Raw genomic sequence first — 21,325 nt, 5'->3', positions numbered from 1 at the left:
TTTAGAGAATTCTTTTTTTTTATTTAAATACTTTCAGTTCATTCTAATAATACAAGCAATTTTTTTGTTGATATTTGCTTATTTTTTTAAATCAAAATATCAAGCCATAAATAAATTTGTCACGACTGGTCTATGTTTTCTTTTTGAGAAACTAATACATACAACTTGTAACCGATATTAAAGAAAAGAAGTTTCTAATTTGATTATGTTGAGTAACATTAAACATTGACATAGGATCGACACAGAGGTGAAACCTAACGATTGTAATAATAATAATATTATAATAATATAATAATATATTTATTTATGTCTCCTCACAAACAACTTAAATTTACACATAGGTATTTAGGATATAATATGGAACTCTGCTGTGAGGAGCTGGTGTCTGTAATAGGTTAAGACCTGTAGTACAGATCACCAGACCAGATGTAATAATTATCAGATTATTTATATTTTTAACAACTTAATAAAGAACATGTATGTTGTATCACTTCTCATTAATATTCACTGTATTTATTATTTTTTTTACTTGGTGCAACAAAGTGCAAAATAAATAAATAAATAAACAGATATTCTTACTCTGTGACTATTTTTATAAACACAGAAAGTGCTATTTTTTTTTTTAGTGGATGATAATGGAATGGTAACCCCATCCGCGCTATCGGTATACACAGGCGGGGCACCAGTGAAGGATGATAGGTGAGGATGAAGTAGGTCACTTAGCCCAACATGACGAATTCAACAAGAATTGTTTCCAGGGGGAACCACGCGGAGGTCGACCTAATAAGGCATATTGCTAGCAATGGGGCTGTCAAACTCCATTGCTAACAATCCCTTTCCCCCCTGAAAGTCCTATTGTCCTTGTAAATTCTTATCTTGTCTGATATACTATGCTGTTAAATAAAAATGAATAAAAGAAAACATAACTGAATTCTTGAATAGCGTAAAAATAACGCTTACGCCCTAGAGTCGGCGCAGCGTTAGGAATTTAGAAAAGGAAATGCGGCAAATGGGAACTTAGTTCCGAACATACATGTAAATTTTGCGCACGTTTTTTTTTTTTTATTCTATACTATATTACATTGAAAAAGATGTAAGCTGCTTTTTATACTGGTTAGTGAACATTTCCTGGTCATGTCGGCGAAGTTGTGGATAAAAACTAGTACAGGAATAAATTTCTTTAGGATTGCAAAAGTAACTATTTCAAAATTATCATTTTTTTTATCAATTCACAACAAGTAGGTAAGTGACTACCGCCGCCCATGATCACCCACAACACCAGCGGCATTGCAGGTGTGCTGCCGGCCTTTTAAGTTATTTATACAGTTCAAAATTATCGTTCATATTATGTAGGAGTTGCTTCTAAATCTTATTTTGTTTTTATTAATTAAAATCTCACAATATATAAATTTTAATGCAATATGTTGTAAATCGTCAAATATATAAAGTGATTATTAGAAAAGAAAAATGTATTCAGACAGAATTGTGTATTTTAATCAGAACAATGAAGAATTAAAAGAAAAAGTAACATGGAACAGTAATTTTAAAATTATGTCAAAGTCTATGTCTATCTATCAAAATATTTCCAGCCATTATCAACACAATAATTACCAGATTGACTTAGAAATGTTTTAATCAAGAAATCTCGATTAGTTTCGGAACCATCCAGAGTCTTAGTCATGAGCGGCCGTAACGCGACCCCTAATCCAACTGTGCGATTAACATATTTTATGTAATATAAACGTGATTCATATGACAATAGAAAAAATGACACTAATCGTAACTAATAGTATAAAAGTGAAATTGTATCTACTTGTTTATATTTTTGTTACCCCTTGATCTTTATGGCCCAACTAGATATTGTGAAATTTGGTTTAAATATGTAGTATTTGCGTCGATTAGAACAGAACCCGCTTAATTAAATATACTATTGATACCGCTCAATGACTACATCCCTGTTACACAAACAAAGTCGCGGATAAAAACTGATTAAGATATCGTAATCTTTTTTTTTTTAAACGCAACAGAAACGTTCGCAATATCCACCCGTGTTGTTCGCAGCCCACTTGAGTGCAATTTGTCCGAGCAACGTCGCCGAGGGCCCTCCGCCGTGAAACTAAACTGAACTTGTAGTTTCGCTAGAGGATAAATCTACTTTTTTTATGACTTATTATTTGTTCGGAACTAACTTAAGTACTCAGCGGCGGACTGGAATCATTTCATTGTACGGCTGTACGGTGGCGAGTTCGAAAGGATGGAGTTTCTCAGTTCGACTACATTGTATGTATCTATATATTGACCAATGACGAGCCGATTTGAATGATTATTTTTTCAACCGATAGGGGTTGTACTAGTGTTGGTCATGTATAATTTTGTGATATCTAAAACATGTTATATTTTATGAGTTCTTCATTCATGTTAACAATCTAATATCTTTTTAGAACCTCCATCTAAAATTGAATTAACCTATTGGCGTCATTAATTAATTATTTAAGATTATTTTCAAGGAGGACCTGATTCCTAAAAGAAGACCCATATGTACATATATCTCAAACACTCTTTGCAAAGTTTTACTTGCATCCTGGAGTGGGCACTAGAAGAGAAGGGTGGGAATGGCCCACTCGACCCCCCTATAAATACGCTTTCGAAATCACTTATATTCTGACTGGTATTTAAACTTTACATTTATAACTAGTTAGATAATCATAACCTGATGATGGGACGAGAAAGGATTGTTAATAATGGAGATAAGCAATCCCATTGCTAGCAATATACCCTTTCAGGTCGACCTCCGCGTGGTTCCCCCTGGAAACCATCGTGAACAATTCTTGTTGAATTCGTCACGATGGCCTAACTGACCTGCTTCATCCTCACCTATCATTCTTCACTGGTGCCCCGCCGGTGTATACCGATAGTGCGGGTGGGGTTATCATTCCATTATCATCCATTACAATAAATCCCTTTATACCGACATTACTATATTTATTTCTATATAAAGGGATATCTTGACATCAATTCTTGCAAATTATCTTCATCGTAACATAATTAAATGATAATAAAAACACGATTAACAATAATTAAGAGTGATAAATATCATGATTTTTCTAATTAAATCTGATTTAATAAATTCATAGACATAATTATCCGAAGCCTATAAAGAACTTGTAAATGTTATCTCCCATCTCAATCACTATGACACTTCATGATTTTTTAGTAATTTTTAAGTATTTCATAAGGTTCAATCATCAGTCTATCATCAATATCTTATATTACTAAAATAATGAAATTTTAATTATACGCATTGGGGGTATCATGGGCGAAACAGTACACTCTGTTATGTCCATGGTACTGCTCATGTCTATAGGCGACGGTTACCACTTTCCATCAAGTGGTTCGTCAGCTTGTTTGTCATTCTAAGTTGTATAAAAATCTGTCTATGGAACATCACCATTATCTAATCAGCCTTTAACATATAAAATTCAATTAACCCATTGGCGTCATTAATTAATTATTTAAGATCATTCTTAAAGGAGGGCCTGAGCCCTTAAAAAAGACGCATTTATTATTCCAACAGTTAACTGTCCACTGCTAAACGTAAGCCTACCCTTTTGGGGGGTTTTGCCAGTTGTTGCCACACTTGACAGGCGGATTGGCAAACGCAGTTAGGCTTTGGAGATGTTTTAAAAGACACGCTGCTGGCAATCCTTCGCCCTGCCTTAGTCGCCTCTTACGACACGCACAGGAAAGAAAGGGGTAGTCTATTCGTTGCCGAGACTACACGGCTAACATGGGAGATATTTAAGAAAAAAATAATATAACTGTGCTTAATAAGGACAGTAAATTATAATAAATAATCGAGTGTCTCTATAAATCCTAAAGATTAAATGGAGAATGCCTATAGTATCAAGTACGCCTTTTATTCCACATTTTATTGGTCAATAAAGTTTAGATAACTTAGAATAGGAAATAAGCTGACGGTGGAAAGTGGTAAACGTCGCTTGTAGACATGAGCAGTACCATGGACATAACAGATATGTATATAAATATAACATTTGTCTAATTTTCATATCGACGTTGCCATACTTTATAAAAAACGTTCTTCATATGAACAGACGCATTGTTGGACGTCAAGGTTCATGATGGAAGCTGTTATTTTTACAGCATAGTTATTGGGCAATATACAAGTATAATAATACAAACATATAATAACTTGTCCTAGATATACGTCTAGATGTAACAAGCCCTGTGCCGGGCTCAAGTTCGCGACCTTCGGCCTGGGAAGGTCAAGGGCGGGGCTGTTTTCATACACCACCCCATCAAGGACGCGCACCGCCCTTTTCTTTGTACGCATATCCAACGTCTGGCCTGTCTAGCGCTAAATTCTGAGATAAAATCTAACATTGAAGTAACCTCATTTCCTTAGTAATGTATACTAGATGTAAACCGTAACTTTTCTTGCGTAAAATAAGATAAATATTATTGTAGGGTATGGCCCTTCTAAACAAAATATTCAAATATCTTTACTTACTTTCACGTTTATAATTTATTAGCTTTTCGCACGGTTTCGCTCACATGTATTTTAGTAAAAAGCATGTTTTTTTTATTCAGCCTATGGACGCTTGCAGCACTAGAGGTGTCACGTGCGCGTTGCCGACCCTGAAGAAACATTAAATGTTAAATATTAAACTAAAATATAATCTGTCTGTATACTATACTTTATTCAAAACCATTTCAATATAAATGAGTATCAAATACTAAAATATGTGATATTTATTTAATAAAAACCTGTTATCTACATTGAAATTTAATATACAAAAGCATTTAAATAAGTAAATACGAGGACACTCTTTCACATATTTATATTTTTTATTTTTCATTTTATATTTTATTGCACAAAATAAAAAATAATAATTACAGTAAACACTAATGAGAAGTGATACAAAAGGCGGTCTTATCGCTAAGCTGAAAATCAGTGTTTTGTTCCTTGAACAATGTTACACGCTGAGCTTCGACCTTTTTGTATTGCTGCAGATCACACATAATAACACAATTTTATAAATCTAATGTTGTTTTATGTATTATCTATTCTTATGTACATGTTGTGTGTGATTAGTAACAAACAAATAAACGATATATCTATCTATCTATCTATCTATCTAAGCAATCTCTTCTAGACAATCTTTTGGTAGAGGACATTGAAAATAATAAATTTTTACTGAACTGAAGAGAGCAAAGTATACTTTTAAGTAGTGTATTTTTGTAAATACATATATAATTATTGTTTAAAGAAAGCACCTAGACCAATACAAACAGAGATACTCATTTTAATTGTGCGGAGACTGAACCCGTGATGCGATGTGATAAATTACTACACCGCCTACGTTACCAATAATATGCCTAGCATCCCCTCCCTTCCATCTGCTATTACTATGCTTAACTCGCACAATCTCTATTCCTACATTATTGTCATAATTTTATTCCGTTCCTATTTCACTCGGAAATAAATTTATTGTGGGTCAAAAGACACAGATTTCCCGCGGGAGGTGTGAGCTATCTCGCGTTGCTTAAAGAAATTACGAGGTAATCTTTTGTTTCGTTGCTAATATCTTTAACAGAAATAATAACAAGTAGATTTTACTCCCACCAAAATAAAACAGTGACCTCAATCTTGACTACACGTACTAATGAACAAGGATAACGTGAGATTTTTTATTGCAATTTTAACTTTCACCGATTAGATATTCCGTCAGTGTTGCCAAATTCGAATTTTAATTTTTACCCCAATATAAAAATATATTAAATTATATAAATATACACTAATATGTTTTTCTTCTGTTTTATCTAATCACAATCACACGCCGGTTTTCACAGCGTTTTAATACATAACAACTGTACAAGGAACGAAAAAAAAACACCGTCCTCTACGCTGACTATTATTTTTCACTAACTTTTACTCGCGACTTCGTCCAAGTGACTAGGATATATTTCCTAACTTATATAACAAATAGTCTAAAGTAGTCTAAAAGTAGTTCTTCTCCATCCCCTATAACACGTGTAGACTAAATTTCATAGTGATTAGTCAAACCGCTAAGATGCTATAGAATAACGAATAGACTAACTCTCTTTCACATTTACAACATTAGTAAGGATTATGTCGATCGATTACAGCTATATTTATTGTGCAAAAATGTTAAAATGGCTATAAACGAATTATCTAGATTATATTAGTTTTTATTGCCGTGTGGTCCCGGGATAATAGGCCACCTCTTCTATTCGCGTGGGTGTCGTAAGAGGCGACTAATAGAACTTAGGGAACTTAGGTCGCGGGATAGGCAGCATTGTCTCTCTTAAAACATCTCCAAGGCCTAACTGCATTTGCCAACCTGCCTGCCAAGCGTGATAACTACTGGCAAAACCAAAAATAAAGAAAGGCCTATATAATATTTGTAAATACCAAAACCTCTCGAAAAATTATTCAAATTCATCCAAACACATTTAATTTTTTTTCCAAATATTCCTCTAATAATTTCATTTCTCTAAAACATAAAGTTTCCATTAACAAAATTTCCCCCCAAAATAGCGAAACAAATACCCAATCTGGCAACACAGTGTTCCGTAGATACATACATTTTAAATATTTGGATATAGAAAGCAGAATCGTGTTCATAGATTCCGCTGCGCAATGGAAGCTTCATTCAACACGAAATTAACATGGAACCAATACGGAGGTAAAACCTTATCGATGGCAAAAATAAATTATCTAATCCGCCCATCCGTCAACCGCATGAAATTATTATATAAATAACTCTAAATATTTTATTAAACTTGGACATTTAAAATGTCTAACATTTATAAACGCCGTGTGGTCCCGACATAAAATGGGTCACACCTTCCTTTCTCATGGGTGTCATAAGAGGCGACTAAGGGAACCTAATGGTCGAGAGATCCCCTTTAAAAATTACCAAAGCCTAACTGTAGTTGCCGGGGGGGGGAAGGGATTGTTAGTTATGGCGAGTGAGAATCCCATTGCTAGCAATATACCCAACCAGGTCGACCTCCTCGCGATTCCCCCTAGAAACTGTCATGGTTAATTCCTGATGAATTCATCATGATGGGCTAACTGGCCTGTTTTCATTCTCATCTATCACCCTTCACTGGTGCTCCGCCTGCGTATCCCGTTAGCGCAGGCGGGGTTACCATACCATTTTCACCTATAAAAAAAAAACTATAGTTGCCAACTCTCATGCAAAGCATAGCAACTACTGGCAAAACCCCTCAACTATAAAGACAGTCTATGATGGAGACCTATGTTCAGCAGTGGACAGTTAATAGCTAATATGATGAACATTTATAATTATAGGATTATGTTATTGAACGTTTACGAACAAATTATTCAGGATGTTTAAAAATTACTACTAATGAATAAGTTTTAATGACAAAGTAATCTGTGCCATAGTTAATCTTATCAATAAAAATCATTTTCAATTAACAATCCTCAAGATTTAATAGATTAATATAATTATATACACTTTATCGCGATATTTTTTTTATCACTGAATTAAAGGTTTTTCTGATATCAAACCACAATCACTGCAATACTATGTACAGAAGTAAAATAAATACACATAATTACATAAACTTAATTACATAAATAATTTAAAAAAAAAAAGAAATTTAAAGATAAAAAATTTCTTTGAAATCACTGCCAGCTGGTAGGGTGCCTAGGATACTTGCTGCATTTCCACGCTGAATAGCAATGGAAATGCGTTGACCAAAGTATAGGCCAGCCTTCTGGTCACCAGAGGTTTCCACCAGCCGGCGTGAAATCTCTTTAAAAAGATTCACGGCCTCGGGGCCCCACGGACCCAGAGTTTCAACTCCAAACGCCGCAAATATATATCCATTTCCAAGGGATGTATGTTTGCAATACTTGTGTTATGTATTTGTTCTTGATATTCGTGTTTCATGTATATAGGTAGTTGCTCTAATTCGTGTTCTAATTTGCGATACATATTTTAATCCAACAACTAAGTGCATAAAACATAAATAATAAATGTGTATGGTCCCGACATGAAATAGGTCACCTGTTCCTTCCCGTAGGTGTCGTAAGAGGCGACTAAGAAAGGGAGAGGAATGGGCAGCAGTGCTCCTCTTAAAAATCTTTAAAGCCTAACTGCGGTTACCAGTCCGCCTTCCAAGCGTGGCAACTACTGGCAAAACCACCCTAAAGAGAGGCTTATGTTCAGCGGTGGACAGTTATAAGCTATGTGATGATGATGATGATGATGATGAAATGCATTAAATTTAACTGTTATTGTTAATATCCGGAAATTTTTTCACAATAGTAAATAGATTTGACTTCATTCTCACCTATCATCCTCTCTCATGCGGTATTCCATTCCATTTTCATCCATTAAACAAAACCCCCGAGAGCCGAGAGACAGTTGTGAGCATATTTTTTTCCTCTCCTCATGTATAAATACATTTAATGACGCCTATATAGTACATTAGTGGCACATCAATCACTAATATTACGCACACATACCCACGTAAAGCGAATAATTGATGATACTCATTTGTCGCTTGAATACACCACAGAGCCGGATTCGACTTTATTATGAGACTCTTTATACCGTACTAGCTTTTACCCGCGATTTTATCCGGGTGACCGCTATTATGTTCACTAACCGGGATAGAAAGTATATGCATAAGTGTATATATCCTCCTCCATCCAATATAGCGAATTTTATAGTAATTGATTACGCCGTTAAGGCGCTATACGGTAACAAACAAGCACATTCAATTTTATAATATAATATTAGCATGGATTAAATGCTTGGAATAGACTTCTTTATACCACAAAAATGGCAAATGAGCATTCTGCCTATCTGATGGTAAACGATCACTGTAGCCATGGACGCCTGCAACACTGGGGGTGTCACGTGCGCGTTGCCGATCCTGAAGATATATAGGCTACGATTTATGTAGCTATAAACAAAAAAAAATATTTTTTTTATATTTGATAATGAAATAGTTACCGGGCTACGTTATTAGTGTACGCAGGCGAGGTATCAGTAAGAAATTATAGGAGGATGAAGTCATTTACTTGACGCATTGTAACGAATTCTCCAGTAATTTATGATAATTCTAACTTAAGCCACACTTGACCAGAGGGAGACTTTATACAAAAGTCGATTGCTTGGGTACCTCTATCCTATTCGTGTTTCTACCGTGAAGCAGTTGTGTTTGCAAGGCTGTATTTCGGTTTGAAGGGTGGAATATGACGTGAATTTACAGGGCATAGAGGAATAACACCCAAGTCCTCAGGAATGGCATCGCATGAGGGGTATCATAGGCGAAACAGTATACTCTGTTATGTCCATGGTACTGATCATGTCTATAAGCGACGGTTACCACTTTCCATCAGGTGGGCCGTCAGCTTGTTTGCACTTGGCAAAAACTTGGCAGGCGAGCTGGCAACCGCAATTAGGCTTCGGTGACGCGCTACTGCCTATCCCTCGATCATTAATTTCGCTAAGTCGCCTCTTACAATTCTCGCAGAGAAGGAAAGGGTAGCCCATTCTATACCGGGACCACACGGCCTATTTGAAAATAGTGGTTACCAATTTTCATCAAATGGTTAGTATACTATACATCACAGCTTTTTTACCATTCCAAGATACATAAAGAAATAAAACTCATCGTTAGTAGCTAGAGCAGAGCTAGAGTACCATATAGCTTATCATACTAGCTTATCATACCAGCTTATTATACCAGACAAAGACAGTTTACCAATTTAAGGGTAAAACTTGACAGAATATTTTCTGAATAATACAAGTAGAGACTTTAATGGTCATAAAGATCAAAAACCGATTACTATAAGACGAGCCGTATGCGTGTTAGTAGCCGTAGGCTACCCTTTGTCTTCTCTGTGTTATTAATCTTTTAAATAGAACAATAAAATAGTATATATTTACATAAAACGAGAAAAAGTAATAAATGTAAATAAAAATACAATTCCCTCAAGCCCTACCTGCCAATATCTAATATGCTACTCCGACGCGTTTTAGGTTAGCGATAAAATAAATAAACATTACCAATTAACTTCGATTGAAAGTTGTGATTAATTATGTACATTATCATATTACTATATATTTTATTGATTACTACCGATACATTATGTATGTGTCCAGACAGGTGGCGATGTGGTGGGTCGGGTTATTAAATTCCCTAAAATATGGTTGAGTGCAGTGACGGCTCGTGAACGGGTGCTACCTGTAGGGACTGGTCTGCTGTGGTCATTTGTACTGATTTATTTGTTTTTATAAATTATATACTGTATATTTTAAATTTTACAATGTGATACTGCTTAGTAGTTTGTATTCACACAAATTCTTAAGTTAAATAATTAAACTTTTTGAAAAAGACAACAGCTGTGTTTCTTGCGCGTTCTTCTTGGCTGAAATTGCTCCGAATGGGCGTTAAAATAAGATAAAATAATGAAAGAGTGACTATTCAAAAATGTTTAATTTTACTTGAAGGAAAAAAATTATTTCTTTCTTTCTACCATTTCCTTGGGTATCGTATGATGCCAAGAGTGGCAACTACTGGCAAAACTACCCTTATGGAGAAAGCGTATGTCCAGCAGTGGACAGTTAACGGCTGATATAGTAGTAAAAAAAGTGTTTCAAATATGAAAGTATATTTATTAAATTCTAAATGATCAATGTAAATCAATAATAAATAAATAATACATTAAATAAACATTCTTTATGATCCAAGTGTTTTTTGTCTTATTTGTTAGAGTCTACTATGTTGGATAAACAACTTTGTACCTGAAGATTTGTCCAACTACCCTGCTAGATGGCGGCAGGAGAAAAACCAATTTTTTGACCAAGAAACGTTAGTATAACAGATATATAAATACCCTTTATTATTTCCTCCATAAGATCACAATAGTAAATTTATCATAAATACAAACAATTACAAGAAAATATTGCAATAAACTGCACTTACATATATAAATAAAGTAACACATATCGTAGATGTTCACTATATTTGTAGTAAAAATTTTAACAATTCAATAGCCGTTTCTGTTAATATTGTATCTATAGTTTTTTGCAGCGGTTTCTTCTGCTTAGCTGATATATATTAATTGACAGAAATAAAAAGGAGACTGGATCCTTTTCTATCTCAAATACTTTTTGTAATATACACTTAGTATTTGGATAAATTACATGACGATTGGTTAAGCCGTTTGTGACAAACTCAATTTATCATTAGAACATAAGTTAATACACGGTCATTGATAAAATTGGTACAAACTTTTTAACCGACTGTCGATGAAGGATAATTTAAAAGTGTATTTTACATAAATAAAACAAATTGTAGCAAAATCAATTATTTTGATTAAAAACTAAACAACTAAATCAATTTTAGTAAATTTGTCGTACTTAAATATTTTCTTTTTTTGTAAATACATAAATATCATACTACCCCCATTTGATCGAGCGACGCCTTCAAATGCATTACAGGGAGTTAGTGGATGCAGGTGGCTCGGGACCGTTCCTTATGGTAATCTATGCGGGAGGCCTCTTTGGAATCAACTTTAAGCAGCAGTATGTCTTAACCGATCCAACATCATAACCTTCAAGAAAAGAGCATATTCCTTTTTTAAAAGGCTGGCAGCACACCTGCAATGTCTCTGGTGTTACGAATGCTTATGGGCGGTGGTAGTTACGTACATCAGGTGATACGCAATCTCTGTTTTGCAGTGGACAGTTAAGGGCTGAAATGATGATGATAATACTCACTACTTCCTATGCCACTGCGTTAGGTTGACTGGAAGAAATCTCTTTTAGAGATAAGTTCGCCTTTGCTAACATTGTTATTAACTTATTGTTGTTACTGTATGTTTTAGTGCAATAAAGAATGTATATATATATAATATGTAATATACATAGACAACAATCTAGACTTATATAACTCATGATTATAAATATTTGTACTGTGCAGAGATCAAACCAGTGACCACAGGACGGTAAAGCAGTGAAAAGCTGCTAGACATACAAAGACGCCATATATTTTTTTAAAGGATGATAATGGAATGGTAACCCCGCCTGCGCTATCGGTATACACCGGCGGGGGACCAGTGAAAGATAAGTGAAAATGAAAGAGCAGGTCAGTTAGCCCATCGTGATAAATACACCTGGAATTCAGCACGATGGTTTCCAGGGGAGACCACTTAGAGGTCGACCTGACGAGGTATATTGCTAGCAATGGGACTGGTAGTCCGCATTGCTAACAATCCCTCCCTCCAAGTCGCCATATTGCCTACTACAGAAATAAAATTATGTAACTAGTACAATTCGCGAACTAAAACACCGATATGTAGATTTTATAACCTAATTAAACTGCAATTTACTCGAAAGAAAATACCTCTGATTACTGCCAACCAAATGAATCCTGCCAGTGAAACGGGCCGGTGAAATTTTCCGCAGAAGCCCAACTAGCTACTCATTTATTAACTTTTCCAATAACTCTACAACCGTTTACCGACCAACCAGATGTTCTAGTAGCAACAAGCGAAACGTTCAATTGTAATTGCTTTAGAATCAATTAACTGGAAGTTCTAACTGGTTGAATTTACGTTTCACACAAAGCCGGGCCAATTTTACTAGGTTTTATTATGTTTCACCTGACTTGGTAGGCGCTTAGGATCATTTCTTATAACAGGCAGCCTATTTCAACAGTGGATAAGCAACCCATCGTCTCTTAATTACTTTTAATTAAAGAAACGAATGAAAAACGAGATCTTGAAAAGGATGAATGGGAGAAGAACATTAGCAAAGACAATGGAGAACAGAAGAGTCAAAATGCTGGGCCGCCTTATACGTCTTATACGATTTTTTTTAAAGAATTCTCTTTAAAAAATCTCCTTACTACCTTGCAATAAATAAAATTGTCAAATAATGATAAAAATTAATATCTATTTACAATATTTATTTATTAAAGTTGAATATGTCTAGATAGTGTAAATAAGGAACTTAACACCATGTGGCGTAATCAACCGTAGACAAGAATAACAGAAAATGTAACTGATGGCGCAACGTAATAAACAATATTAAATTAAAGCAGCAATTTAAAATTATACATTAATTATTAATTATACTTATATTACCTACATTATACATATATTATAAAACCACACAGACAAAGAAAACACCAGCATCAGATAAAGCAAAGTGATTAATTCCGTGCGATATTTAATATAATACCTCTAAGTATACTAGCTTTTAGCATTGACTTAAACAAATATATTACTCACACAGCGACATCTATTTCTAAATTAAGCAAATACTTTAATACTGATAGAAGGATACTAAAATGAATTTTATTAACCTTGACTTCTGTTTCTAACGCTCCACCAGAATAAACACGCTCACGATCCACTTCATAGAAAAGTGATAATCGTCACCTAAATTGTGCACACTTAGTTGGAAGTCATCCACTGCTCCTGTCTACACGAAGTCGTCACTAAATAACATTTCTTAAATTTTATCGAATCTTTACGCTAAGTTGCGAGTATTACGTGCCGCATTAGTCTGCGCCCTCATTTTCGTCAGTCCATCCCTTGCAAAATATATTACCAAAGTATATCCGATATAAATAGTTAAATAAGGTCAGATATCCGAGCCACTATATCAGGCTACGCTATTGGCACCGACAGATAGGCCAATTTAATATATTCCGTGAACTACGCTAGTGATGTACCAATTCGGCCTTTTTGGTATTCAATATCTTCTTAATCGTTGAAAAATATTCGAATCTAGAATCAAGTCTAATGACTCGAGTAAGTTTTGTATAAATATTAATAAAATAACAGAAAAATTATATGAGAAACATACGGGTAGTAATCGATAATTAAAGGTATCTGAAACCTATATTCGAATACTGTTATAGAAATTTATATAATATATTGAGTACTCGAGTACCTGAATACCTAATTCGATACAGCCATCGAGTCAGCCTGTACTGTGTATTCGAGTTAAATATATTGAATACTCGACTTTCTGATTATCTAGTTTGATTCAGCCAGACTCGGTACATCGCTAAACTATGCGGCTATACGAAAGTTTTTATAGACGGCCAAGATTAACATCTTATCAACACTCCCTTGCGCGTGGCCGAAGTAGGTGAATGCAAAAGCAGTACGAATAAATATTTTATTTATGAGGCTATTAACATTCAAATTTTAGTTTCTGTTTTTTTACAATAAATTTCTGGAGTTCTGTAGTCAAATTGCCGTAATCGTTACTTTTGCAACGAAATTTCTATGGTCATAAATTATATATATATATATATATATATATATATATATATATATATGTAATAGGTATCTTAAAAGACGACTAAGGGAAATGGTCAAGGGATGGGCAGCAGTATCCCTTTTAAAACATCACCAAAGCCTAACTGATGTTACAAGTCTAGTCTAACAAGCGGCGTCACTACTGGCAAATCCTGTCAATAGATGAAGACCTTATTTTTATTCCTATTACCTTTATTCCCAAAGGAATAGGGATTCATGAACGGTAAAAAGTTTTGTGTCTCTCACACCAATATAGCGTCAAGTGAATAAAACAGACAAAATTTTACTTTGTCATTATTCAACACATCCTTTCTTTGGGATAAATGTTTAGTTTCACAGGTAGAATACTGTCTTAAAAGAACGAGACTACCTACCAGTCGAGTCTACTACCTACCTCGAGTCTACCTAACGAGTCTACCAGACTTTGTACAAAAGTCGATTGCTTGGGTACCGTGAAGCAGTTATGCTTGCATAGCTGTGTTTCGGTTTGAAGGGTGGGATATGGCAGTGAATTTACAGGGTACAGAGGAATAACATCTGAATCCTCAGGAATGGCAATGCATGAGGGGTATCATGGGCGAAACAGTATACTCCGTTATGTCCATGGCGACGATTACCACTTTCCATCAGGTGGGCCGTCAGCTTGTTTGCCATTCTAAGTTGTATAAAAAAAAAGTAATGATTTCATCCTGAATGTATATATATATATATATATATATATATATTAGGTGATAATAGAGAGATAACCCCATCAACGATATTGGTATACGCTGGCAGGACACAAGTGAACTAGGTGAGGAGGATGAAAACAGATTAGTTGGCCCTTCCTGATGAAGTAAAAAAAAATAATCACAGTTGTTTCCATGTATTGGTGTGGAGCAGTGGAGCTGTTTGACCCCATTACTAATAATCCCTTCCCCCACTGTACATATATATGCCAAATTTTGGGTTCACGCCAGCACGTTCCCAAGCCAAAAGATTAATTAAAGTTATTAAATGAAGTGTTGTTGGGATCAAGAAGAAAATATAATATAAATATGGCGACTAAAGATGGAAAACAGCCTCCACTGAAATTGACTCTTCTTAACAATGTCATAAACCAGTATCTGGATCTTGCATGTAAACTTGTCAATGTTTGCGCAGAATGACAATAAATTATTCAAAAAATGTTCCATAATTAAATTTTATTTTGTTTTATACAGATATATTATGATTCCTATGCGAACGAATTGGGAAACTGTCAAGCTCACTTAGTTGATAAATAAAATAAATAAATAAACTTTTAATAAATTGTAAAAATTATTTGACCTCAGAAATTTAACCCTTTTTGTGACTGTATCATGGTCAGCACTAATATACGAGTACATCACAATTACTACAATTAATTTGCAAATATGAGAACGGTTATTAAGTACCATATTTTGCGAATATAAAAACATTTGTTTATTAAGTACACTGAAGCTTAAAGTATAAATAGTCCGTTGCTGTCCACAAACCGCCAAAAGCACAGGCAAAATTAACGGGGTCACAGGAGGGCTCATAATTTTAATCTAACCAAATTATAATTAAAAGACATTTTGTTTTGTTTTGCCTTCAAAGATCTGGGCATAATTCGTTAAACTGATAGACTGAATTAAATTGTTCCAGTCTTAACTTTCGACCATCCCCATTGTTTTAACATATAACCATGTAAACGTCCGGAATACAAATTAATAAAGCAAATTACTTGCCATAAATGAAAGTCCTAGTATAATTTTCTATACACCAGTTTAGAAAATAATTAGTACCTAAACAACATTGAAATAATATATAACAATTGGCAATGCATGGGGTGTATCATGGGCGAAACAATATACTCTGTTATGTCCATGGTACTGCTCATGTCTATAGGTGACGGTTACCACTTTCCATCAGGTAGGCCGTCAGCTTGTTTGCTATTCTAAGTTGTATAAAAAAAAAGTCGGGCAACAACGAATATAAATTGTGAGTAAAGCCGATATAAACAAATACAATTACATAAAACAATCACTCCATTTTGAAATCCAGATATATCCAAATATATATGGATTGAAAATACTCATTGTATATCATTCAATATGTGGAAGTCATAATAATGCTGGACCCAAAATACTTCCTTGTGATACTCCAGTGGTTTTTCCCTTGTATAAAAGCGCTTATTCACCAAATATAATAGCGAGTAATGTAACATTATTTATTACATTACATGAGCATATTCAGCCACTGCAACGTTACGTATTCTCTGATGTAATTCTCGTGTTTGATAGGGAACCTTTTATATTAAAACGTTTCATTAAAATACCACTTATTTGCTTTCAGAAACCACGTACAAATTCTAACCATATTGAATAACTTCATTTGGGCGTGAGTGCAGTAACTGATACGAGCCGGAACATGGCCGTACGTAGTCTCGGGGCGGAAATTGGCCTACAAAGGCTTTGAGCTCGAGTTCAAGCCACAGAGTCAAATGGGAGAATTCATGTTGCCTCTCGTTAGGCCAATTACCGTAGTACATTCCGTTGATTTTTCAACTTGTGTTCTAACGCTTTTTCTCTTATGTCATTGATATTTTTAACGAACTCATATTTTTCACTATAAAACGAGTTTCAATTTTAATTAATGGTGCCGCTTCGCCCACTTCAACTTTTAACTTTTTTGTAGGAAATAGTTTCATTAATTTTATTTATGAAATGTTGCATTAGCAGCAATCTATTATAAGTACATTAACGGGTAACATTGGCTTATATTTTCAAAAATTCTGTCTAACCATGTAAAGCCGGGCCGGATGGCTATTTGATTAATAAACTGGGAGATTTATTTACTTATATGCTTTTGTACATTCCCTTTTGCAAAAATGTACGGGCAGACTTATTACTAATGGGATTTCTTCCAGTCAACCTTGAGAACTCGAAAGGAGAAAGTATCTATAGGGTTTGTATATAAAGCATGGCATATATGGTGTAAAAATAACTTGATAAATAATAAATTATATTATAAATAGTTAATTATATTTCTAATCTTCTTAGTCATCTTGACATCCCTGGTGTTACAGGCGTCCATAAGCTACGTTTTACCATCAGACGGACCATATGCTTGTTTGCTAACATAGTAATATAAAAAAAATATCGCTTCCTACGTCATAAATCGCCTTTCTCATGATTATAACTTTACATTGTGTGCACATAATATTGCAGGTCAAGAGCTAACTTAACCTACTAGGCATTACAAGTGAAAATACTTGAACAAAACGTTTAGAGAGTCCTCCATCGGAAGATACTTTTCATATCGATTGAACCGTAATAGTCCTTCCACTTCAGTTCACAATGTTCACGATTCTCACTTGAACGGGGACAAATGAACCAAAACAATTTGAAGTGAACCCAATGTCACCCGCGCAATGTTTAAAAATATCGTTTTTTTTTTTTATGATTACCCATTTATGGGTAACACGGTTACCTCTTTCAAGTTATCCATAATATTTTATTTCAAGAACAAAGTAATCCTTAACTAATATTATATATGCAAAACTGAGTTTGTTTGTTACGCTTTCACGTCTAAATTAATTATGATGAATTTTGGTATAGAGATAAATGCTTGGCTTAGTGAAAGCTAGTAATTTATAGGTACAATATGATCACATCCGTTGCCTATTCTAAATCTAAAAACAGTTCATTTTTAAAACCAAATCAAACCAATAAATTGGGCCAATTTAAGAAACGAACAGGAAGCGAATCTTAGACCTCATTTACGTAAAGCAACGTACTCACCAGTGCATAATAAATGCAGTTTATAGTACTAAAATTTGTTACGCAAAAAAAAAAACAATTGTAGCAAAGTTTTTAATTAAAAACTAAACTATTTAACTGATTCTGAAAAACTTTTTATTAGACTAATCTGTAAAAATGTATGAAAGAGACCTCTGTTCAACAGTGGACAATGGATGAGTTGTAATGATAATGATGGATCACTACCAGAGGGAGACTTTGTACAAAAGTCGATTGCTTGGATACCTCTGTCCCATTCATGTTTCTACCGTGAAGCAGTTGTGTGTATGGCTGTGTTTCGGTTTGAAGAGTGGGATATGGCGTGAATTTACAGGGTACAGAGGAATAACATCTGAGTCTTCAGGAATGGCAACGCATGGGGGGTATCATGGGCGAAACAGTATACTCTGTTATGTCCATGGTACTGCTCATGTCTATAGGCGACGGTTACCACTTTCCATCAGGTGGGCCGTCAGCTTGTTTGCCATTCTAAGTTGAATAAAAAAAAATCACTTAGAGACAGATATCATGATAAAATAATAAAACATAAAACCGTTATCAGACACTTTGTTGTTATGAAAACAAATATATTTTCAAAGCTCACACACGATATAATAATATGTAGGTACATAACAAAATGAGCTGTCAAACAGAACTGGTATAATTATCCAACAATGATTTGAAACTTTCCGAACGTAGTACGAGTAGTGATAACTTTCCTAAACAATGTATTTATTATTCATAGTAAATATTATGTTATTTTTACGTACGCTCGGAACGCACCCAATCCTGTCAGCATCTCAACACTGAAATGTCAAATGACCTATGTCAGACTTTTGAGCTGTCTGCTGTCACTTGCTTTTTACAAATTAATTACGTCCAATGATTCTGTTGTTAGTAATAATAAAAAGTAAATAGACATAATAATATAATTACAAACAATATAAGAACCCACCAAACACAACAGTTATAATTAACAAACTACACCATAACATGGCAGTATTTTTTTTTATACCACTGTGGTGGCAAACAAGCATTCGGCCCACCTGATGGTAAGTGATTACCGTAGCCTATGAACACCCGCAATATCAAAGGTATTACGCGTGCGTTGCCGACCCTGAAGAAACCTCTTTACCCCCCTTTTGAATTCATTTTAATTATTAATCATGTCTATATAAATTTTACGTGGTTCTCGTAGTAATTACAATAAACACAATTTGTAAAAATATGATATTATTATTATCTGATACTAACGCCATCTAGTATTTTCTTCATTAAATATGATTTTTTTTAATGGATGATAATGGAATGGTAACTCCGCCTGCGCTATCGGGATACACTGGCGCGGTACCAGTGAGGGATGATTGGTGAGGATTACAGATTGATCCCATAGAAATTATATCAAAATCGATTCAGTAATTTACTTTTTATATCAAAATAACTGGTTTTGCCACAATTGAAATCTGTTTTTTTTTAACACAATGTTAAATTATAATTCCAGGTTTTCGTCGCGTTTACTAGGTTATGTGCTTTATTCAATTTTATTATGAATAAAATATTATTATATAAGTATAAATTAAATAAAAAACCATAAAGTCGAACATAGAACCTCGACCTCAACCTTTATAAATAAATCAACAACTTCAAAAATCACGTGAAGGCTTAATAGATTTTAAAAGACTGAACTAAAACAAACTGAAAGTTATTGGAAGAACATAGTTTATTTAAAACTTAATACTAAACTTATCGCATACTAAAGCATAATAAAGTTGATAAATAAAATTACGGTGAGGTGTATTTTTTAAAAGGGTTCGATAAACGTCATGCGCATCATTGTTACCATAATTATCATCATTATCTTTCTGCCTTTATTCCATTTATTTGGGGTCATTTAGGAGTTTCTCTTATCAGTGCAAATAATTCATACATTCTCTTCCAGCCAGCTCTATTCCAGGCCATGTCTTTGAACTCCCTATACGACATGACACCTAGTGTTTCGTTTATTTAGGGTTAGCGTAATATTTATTTGATTCATATTACTCAAGGTTTTGACTTTTGATTTTACGACCAGCCGCTTGTCTGACGTCATCACCCGTCTGAACCATCTTCTTTTCATGTCATTGTTACCATTTTTGCTAATTCTGCACCGATTTCAATTGTTATTTTTTCAGTTGAATTTCAAAGGAATTACGACGTATCAGTATAAGTTACATACCAGAAGGAGACTTTGTACAAAAGTCGATTGCTTGGGTACCTCTGTCTCATTCGTGTTTCTACCGTGAAGCAGTTGTGTCTGTATGGCTGTGTTTCGGTTTAAAGGGTGGGATATGGCGTGAATTTACAGGGTACAGAGAAATAACACCTGAGTCCTCAGGAATGGCGACGCATGGGAAGTATCATGACGAAACAGTATACTCTGTTATGTCCATGGTACTGCTCATATCTATAGGCGACGGTTACCCCTTTCCATCAGGTAGGCCATCAGCTTGTTTGCCATTCTAAGTTGTTTAAAAAAAATATTTTATTTGTATCGAATTTTTAGTAAATCTCAATTAATATTTGCATTTCTGGAATTTGTTTTATCTTGATACGCCATCTACAATAGAAGTGACGTATATAATTGGTTTTCTTTCTTACTTTTGAAACCACAAATACGAAGTAGCAGACAAAATTTACTTTAAAATTCTCGTATTTTATTCTTAAGTACTTGCCTATTGTTAACTTGACCATATTATTTTTATTATTTTCAGTATTATATCATTTAACTTTTATATTACTGTATGAATTGCAGAATTTTGTGAATAAGTTCTATTTTTTTCTTGCTTTATTCTTTTTTTTCCGTCCGCATCCTAGGTCCCGATTCAATCGATGCTAGCCATTCTATTAATTCTTCGCCACAAATTTATTAACTATTAGAATTCATATTAAAATCCTGCAAATACCTTGTCAACATTTGAGGCCAAAACATTCATTACAGTTCCATATTATACATACAATAATACAAGTACACTGAATTAGAATCTAGTGCGTCATCAAGCGAGCGTCCATAGAGAAAGTACTTGACTTTTTCAGGGAATATTTTTAGATTTATTGTCCAGCGATCCTATTTCTGACCTCCCAGTGCTTTAACGAGCTATCATGACAGTATTTTATAAATAATTGCCTTTCCGATAAC

At 34.3% G+C, this 21,325-nt stretch overlaps 1 protein-coding gene across 2 annotated transcripts in view; it reads right to left on the bottom strand.

Moving 5' to 3' along the window:
• The window catches only part of LOC113523010 (acetylcholinesterase-like), a 69,737-nt gene that overhangs the window by 27,437 nt on the left and 20,975 nt on the right, over positions 1–21,325 (bottom strand). The gene's annotated exons all lie outside the window — the stretch shown is intronic.

The sequence above is a fragment of the Galleria mellonella genome, unplaced genomic scaffold, assembly GCF_026898425.1.
Source record: "Galleria mellonella isolate WM207_F2 unplaced genomic scaffold, CSIRO_AGI_GalMel_v1 utg38, whole genome shotgun sequence".
In the NCBI taxonomy this organism is placed as follows: Eukaryota; Metazoa; Arthropoda; class Insecta; order Lepidoptera; family Pyralidae; genus Galleria; species Galleria mellonella.
Note: the sequence above shows the minus strand (reverse complement) of the source record. Positions and strands in the feature narration are given on the sequence as shown.